Genomic DNA, 7,734 nt, shown 5'->3' on the forward strand with positions numbered 1-7,734 from the left:
TGTCTGAGCCTCCAACTTCCAGAGCTGGAGTGGATAATCTCCATCTTAACACTGACAAGGGAATGTATCCCTGTTGGTCAGTGGTTCTCAACCTTCCTAATGCCGTGACCCCTTAATACAGTTCCTCATGTTATGGTGACCTCCAACCATAAAATTATTTTTGTTTCTACTTCATACCTGCAATTTTGCTACTGTTCTAATTGATGACCGTCACCCCGGCTTTCAAATTGATTTGAAAACGCAGCGGAGAGTTCCGCGGATCGCTCACCAAAGGAACGGAACGGGACCGCAGCAGACTATTATTAAGAGATCTTTTTTATTTCACTTTCCCCTTCCCTGAACTATGTAACAAAATCCCCCAATAAAAGTAGCATTTATTTTAACAATAACACTCTCTATCTGGTTATTTTGTATCTTTCTCTGACTCCTTCCTTTGCATGCAATTTCTCTCTCTCTCCCGTCCCTTTAACTCCGGCTGAGGTTTCTCCGCCATAGATTAATATGGCGGACGATACAAATCGGCTCATATCTCTATCAAAATTACCCCTAGAACGCTCCTCTTTTAGTCCTAACCCTTTCTAAGGCTCCTGACTCGAAGACAACCAGCGGAACCGGAATCGGTCCAGTTTTCGGCACCTCAACAGCTGACTGTCAAACGGGACCAACTGCCCTCCTCTAGCCTTATCCCGGACTTTCCTCTCCCCGCGGCCCGCGGAATGGTTTTAAGAGATCCCTAGCCCCTTTCTGTGAACTGGGGATGGGGGGATCGCTCTCTCGCTGGGGAAACATAGTTCTCCAAGAACCCTTACCCTCTCTACAGCTGCCAGGGGGTGCCCGGACGGATGCCCTCCACGTTTCATTCATACCTTCATAATTTTATGAAGGAGAAGAACACTCTTCCCCAGACCTATCCCTGGACTTATGAAATCTTATACTTCCAAAGACTACAACCCACATGTGCCCCTTCCCCATGCCATCTCTATGAATTCCTTATGAACTCTTTTTCCTCATGTATCTGTGAATTTTCATATTCTATGTACTTGGACACTCTCATGACTCACTGTTGTATGAACTTCTAATCGTTGGGCTAACTTCATGAATTGTGAAATCATGCTGCTAGAACTCCACTCCTATGACTTTCCATATTGGGTTCCCCAGATGTTGTAAACCTCGTTCTTATCAAATGTTTTCAATTGTTTATATCATCCATGATTCCCCTTTATGCAATGTAACCCCCCTCTATGGATTTCCCCCTTACTTCCTTGAAATCCGTCTATCTGCCTATATGTATTTGTACTCTTTGGGATCCCCGGAAAATATGTGTTTTTCCCAGCTGGGTTTATGTTCCAACTTTATTTTAATTTTCATTTTATCCCATATAATTGTCAAATCATGGAATCAAATGGGAAATATTATGACCCCAACGTGAACCCTAGCCCCCATGACCCAGACCTCCCTTCCCAAAAACAAAAGGATAATCTGCCACAGTTTAATCCAATCTCATTCCGATCGCATGGACAATATAGGGCTTGAGTCACCAAATTCCTAAAGGTGATTCGACCCCAAGGCAAACATTGTCATATCCCAGGCCAGGACGCCTCAGGAAGGCACCCTGGGGGGGCCCGTCAATGACGGCTCATCACCACCCTTCTTTACTTCCCGTCTGACACCCCAAGACATATCTAAAAACCTGTGAACATGACAGGACCCCGGACATCCTTGATGGGTGCCATTAATTCCTTTAGAAATCGGCCGGGCCAGGATTAATCTGATATTTCCTGTCCGGTCACTTCATTGTTTCAATAGCTCCCGCCTCCTCCTCTCTGATTGGCCCGAGTGGGGACAAAAAGCGGCTCCCCATTGGGCCAGCAGAGCAAGGCGGGAAACGAAAGCCCGCCTCGTTCAACCTCCCAGCCTATCCGCGATCAGATGGGCGGGGGAGCGGGGCGGGAAATTCAAAGGGCTGTCAGACCGAAACATTGTATAAATATGGCTTTATTTGAAACATATGTTACGCTAGTAGATTGAATGATCGCTATTAGCGTCCTTTTCAGCTGAATCGCTCAATAAAGACTCCTTGGCGGATTTTCCTTCAACTTTGGCGAACCTTCTTCATTTCAGGCTTCAGGTTGTATTGCGGCTTATATTCTCCTTTTGGCTTCGCCAAGGTCCGTTCCCTCTGGACCGGGTCGGGTCTCTCCTTAAGGGCCCGATCCCCTAAAACGCGGTCGATAACATAATTATAGTGTAAATATCTGATATGCAGAATATATTTTCATTTACCAGACCAAATTTGGCACAAATACTCGATATGCCCAAATTTGAATACTGGTGGGTTTGATTTTGTCATTTGGAAGTTGTAGTTGCTGGGATCAACTACTATTGTAGTTGCTACAATCAAAGAGCTTTCTGAACTCCACCAATGATGGAATTGAACCAAGCTTGGCACACAGAACTCCCATGACCAACAGAAAATACTGGAAGGGGTTGGTAGGCATTGACCTTGAGTTTTGGAGCTGTAGTTCACCTACATCCAGAGAGCCCTGTGGCCTCAAACAATGATGGATCTGGATCAAACTTGCCACGAAGACTCAATATGCCCAAATGTGATCACTGGTGGAAAATAGACCTTGACATTTGGGAATCGTAGTTACTGGGATTTACAGTTCACCTACAATCAAAGAATCCCTTGAACCCTACTAATGATAGAATTGGGCCAAACTTTCCACACAGAACTCCCATGACCAACACTGGAGGGGTTTGGAGGAATTGACAGTGATTTAGGGGAGATGTAGTTCATCTATCTCCGGAGAGCACTGTGAACCCAAATGACTATGCATCTGGAATTTGGCACAATTACCTCATATGCCCAAATCTGAATACTAGTGGGGTTGAGGGGAATCATTTTGTCATTTGTCAGAGGGGTCTTTGGGGACCCCTCTGACACCCCCTCCTGACCCTCCCCAGGGGTCCCGACCACCAGGTTGAGAAATGCTGCTATTGGTGATTCTAGATCTCTCAGTGGCTTTAGATAATACTAGCTGTGCCCGGCCACGCGTTGCTGTGGCGAAATATGGTGGTATGGGAAATAAAGCATTGAGGAATTGGTGGTAGTTAAGGTAAAGGGTAAAGGTTTTCCCCTGACATTAAGTCCAGTCATGTCTGACTCTGGGGGTTGGTGCTCATCTCCATTTCTAAGCCGAAGAGCCGGCGTTGTCCGTAGACTCCTCCAAGGTCATGTTGGATGACTGCATGGAGCGGTGTTACCTTCCTGCCGGAGCAGTACCTATTGATGCACTCACATTTGCATGTTTTTGAACTTCTGGGTTGGCAGAGGCTGGGGCTAACAGTGGGGGCTCTCTCCGCTCCCCCAATTCAAACCTGTGGCCTTTCGGTCCAGAAGTTCAGCAGCTCAGCGCTTTAACACACTGCGCCATCAGGGGATATTATTTCCTAAAGGTTTTGAATATACAATATTTCTGAATGGTTTTTTTTCCTGTTGGATGCAAGTATGAATGCTGCAATTAGGAAAATGATTAGGATGTAATGCAGCTTTAAAGCCTGGCTGTTTCCTCCCTGGGTGAATTTTTTGTTGGGAGGTGTTAGCTGGCCCTGATTCTTTCCTGTTTGGAATTCCCTTGTTTTCAGAGTGGTGTTGTTTGCGATATTTTATGTGCTTCTACTGTCTGTGGCCCTGAGAAAACAGAGGATTTGCCAGACTTTGATGATGGGAATACTTTGTTGGGAGGTGTTAGCTGGCCCTGATTGTTTCCTGTGTGGAATTCCCCTGTTTATTTACCGTCCTGGTTTTAGAGATGATATTGTTCTGCATTATTCTATCCCAGTAATTATTTCATATTAAAGTAGAATCTCACTTATCCAACATTCACTTATACAATGTTCTGGATTATCCAACGCAGTCTGCCTTTTCATAATCAATGTTTTTGTAGTCAGTGTTTTAAATTCATTGTGATATTTTAGTGGTAAATTTGTAAACACAGTACAGTAGAGTCTCACTTATCCAACATAAACGGGCTGGCAGAATATTGGATAAGCGAATATGTTGGATAATAAGGAGGCATTAAGGAAAAGCCTATTAAACATCAAATTAGGTTACAAATGAAGCACCAAAATATCATGTTAGACAACAAATTTGGCAGAAAAAGTAGTTCAATACACAGTAATGCTATGTAGTAATTACTGTATTTATGAATTTAGCACCAAAATACCACGATATATTGAAAACATTGACTACAAAAATGCATTGGATAATCCAGAACATTGGATAAGCGAGTGTTGGATAAGTGAGACTCTACTGTAATTACTACATAGCATTACTGCGCATGGAACTACTTTTTCTGTCAAATTTGTTGTATAATATGATGTTTTGGTGCTTAATTTGTATAATGATTACCTAATTTGATGTTTAATAGGCTTTTCCTTAATCCCTTCTTATTATCCAACATATTCACTTATCCTGCTGGCCTGTTTATGTTGGATAAGTGAGACTCTACTGTATATTGATAATCTTATATTATCTGCTTCGAACTGGATTATATGAGGCCCCTTCTTCACAGCTGTATAAAATGCCCACTGAAGTGGATTATATGGAAATGTGGAGTCAAGATAATCCAGTGCAAAGCAGATAATATAAGATTATAAATGGGTTATATAGCTGTGTGGAAGGGCCTTGAGTCTACACTGCTATATAATCCAGTGCAAATTAGATAGCCTAAGTCTGCCTGTCCCCTAACTGAACCCTGGCTGTCCCTTGGCTTGCTAGGAGTTGGTTGCTAGGAGACGAAGTGGACAGAGATTAGCCCTCTAAACTGGCAGCAATTGGATAAAAAAAAATTATTGCTCTCCCTCTCATTAGGACTTTGTTTTTCTTTTCTTTTTGTCGTATCAACCTGGAGGCATGGATGATGGGTTGTGTTGTCAAATTTCGAGGTTGCGGGGCCTGTACTTTTGTTGTTTTGTGAGTCGCCGTGATGCCATCACTCTTTTATACATATAGATTGACCATGATAACCATGGAACACCTGGGAATTGGAGGCAATGTGTTTCAGTGATTTCAGTCGTATCTCTCAGACAAGTTCTAGATAGTGGTTCTTGGGGATGGCTGCTCCTCAAATAGGGGGCATTATGTGGCATCCCACAAGGGGCCATACTATCCCCAACACTTTTTAACATTTAACGAAACCACTGGGAGAGATCATCTATGGCCGTGTAGAAGGGGCCTAAGTGTGACTAAGCAGAACTTTTGCAAGGATCTGGAGACTGTAGGCTAAACCAGAGCTGCTTAAATTTTCCATTCGTGACCGCTTTTGGCCCAAGAAGTTTTTGCATGACCCCAGGTATATTTGTATATAAAATAAGTATAAAAATTAAAAAAAACCCAAAAACAATGGGAACCCCGGTGGCGCAGCAGATTGAACCACTGAGCTGCTGAACTTGCTGACTGAAAGGTCGGCAGTTTGAATCCGGGGAGCGGAGTGAGCTCCTGCTCTTAACCCCAGCTTCTGCCAACCTAGCAGTTTGAAAACATGCAAATTTGAGTAGATCAATAGGTACCGCTTCGGCGGGAAGGTAATGGTGCTCCATGCAGTCATTACCTTCCTTGGAGGTGTCTACGGACAATGCTGGCTCTTCGGCTTAGAAATGGAGATGAGCACCAACCCCCAGAGTCGGACATGACTAGACTTAATGTCATGTGAAAACCTTTACTTTTTACCTTATAAAAATCAAACATTTGCTGATAATAAATGAGTATTTGCAAGGCTTGCTAAACTGGTTGATTTACCTTTTTCTGCAGTACAGATGAAGCAACTTGCACGACAGGTTCATGCCAATCTCTAAAGCAGCCACTAAACCTTTGCAGCTGTCAGATTTTTCAGGGCCGCAACACTGAGCTAAAGGGACCCCATTTGGGGGTGAGACCCACAGTTTAAGGCCCCATCTACACTGCCATATAAAATCCAGAACTGCTGCTTTGAACTGGATTATATAGCAGAGTAGAAGGGGCCTAAGAAGCAGTGGGACAGGCTTGGGTTTTTTAAAATCACAAACCAAGGGGAATTTTGCTCAAGTATGCTTTCCCACTGGAAGCCCCGGTAGCAAAGTGTGTTAAAGCACTGAGCTGCTGAACTTGCAGACCAAAAGGTACCAGGTTCAAATCCGGGGAGCGCAATGAGCGCCCGCTGTTAGCTCCAGCTTCTGCCAACCTAGCAGTTTGAAAACATGCCAATGTGAGTAGATCAATAGGTACCGCTCCGGCGGGAAGGTAACGGCGCTCCATGCAGTCATGCCGGCCAAATGACCTTGGAGGTGTCTATGAACAACACTGGCTCTTTGGCTTAGCAATGGAGATGAGCACCAACCCCCAGAGTTAGACATGACTGGACTTGACATCAGGAGAAAAGTTTACCTTTACCAATGCTTTCCCAAGATGACAAAATTGAGATTGTCATACCTTGACGATATGATAAGAAGGCATGATTCCGAAGAAAAATCCAGAAAGTTTGGTAAGGGAGAAGGCAGTCTAAAAAGAGGACGATCTCATCTCCATCGGATAGACTCAATCGAGAAAGCCATGGCTGCCCTGAGTCCACAAGACCTGAGCAGGACTGTTTGTTGAAAGGCAGAGTGTGGAACAAAAAGGTGGAGTAACAGGAAACAACTTAATCCTTGAAACTGGGTTGGGCAAAGGCAACAGCAGCCCAAGTTATTTTACTGCCTGAGGGAAAGAAAAAGCTTCCCATTCATTATGTCCAAGTGGCCTTTCATGACAGCTATCTCAGGATGCCTAATGGCAAGGCTAGCCTCAGAGCAGAAAGGCAGCCAATAGACTTGGGTTTGGGGCTTTCTGAAGCTCTTGGTATCCAATATTAGAGCAAAGAAAATGAAGTACTGCTTACGGAGAAACTAGAGTACAGGCTGTCCACAAGTTACAAGCATCCAACTGACAAACAACTCTTCTGGGCACTACCTAGAACAATGGTTCTCTCAGCCTGTGGGTCCCCAGATAATTTGGCCTTCAACTGGTAAACTGGCTGGGATTTCTGGGAGTTGTAGGCCAAAACACCTGGGCACCCACAGGTTGAGAACTACTGACCTAGAAGAATCCTCCACCTTGTATCACTGTGGAGCAGAACAAACAATTCCCCATATGTATGTGTGTCCACAATGCCCTGCCTCATGCACAGAATTGTTTAAAACTACAGATAATGCGGTCGCTGTTGTTTTTGGTCAAAAAATTTATCCACTTGTGTTCCCTCTACTTTTATTGGGTTTATACGTATTTATGCAATGCTTTTGACATGAAATAATAATAATAGTTAAGAGTGGGGCTGAGACAATAGGAAGTGAGAAAAATCTGCCCCTCAAAAGGGAAATTCACTTCTGGAAAAGTTATTATCATGGGGAAAAGGTGTCTCCATTGAAGCTTTCTCACTAATCCTTGTTTCCACAAGCCAAATTTTTCAGCATCCAATTATCACAGGGACAAAAAGTGAGGTGAAATCTTTTGAAGAGGGGCAGACAGCAAAGCAAACACCACAGGGGTGTTAACCCTTCCCCATGCTATCCTTCTACACTGCCATATAATCTAGAATATCAAGGCAGATAATCCACATTATCCAATTTGAACTGGATTATCTGAGTCTACAATCTATATATATAAAAGGGTAATGAAATTTCTGCCTAGGACAAAACAACAAAACTACACATCCCAGA

Source organism: Anolis carolinensis, chromosome 1 (genome assembly GCF_035594765.1).
Source record: "Anolis carolinensis isolate JA03-04 chromosome 1, rAnoCar3.1.pri, whole genome shotgun sequence".
NCBI lineage: Eukaryota > Metazoa > Chordata > Lepidosauria > Squamata > Dactyloidae > Anolis > Anolis carolinensis.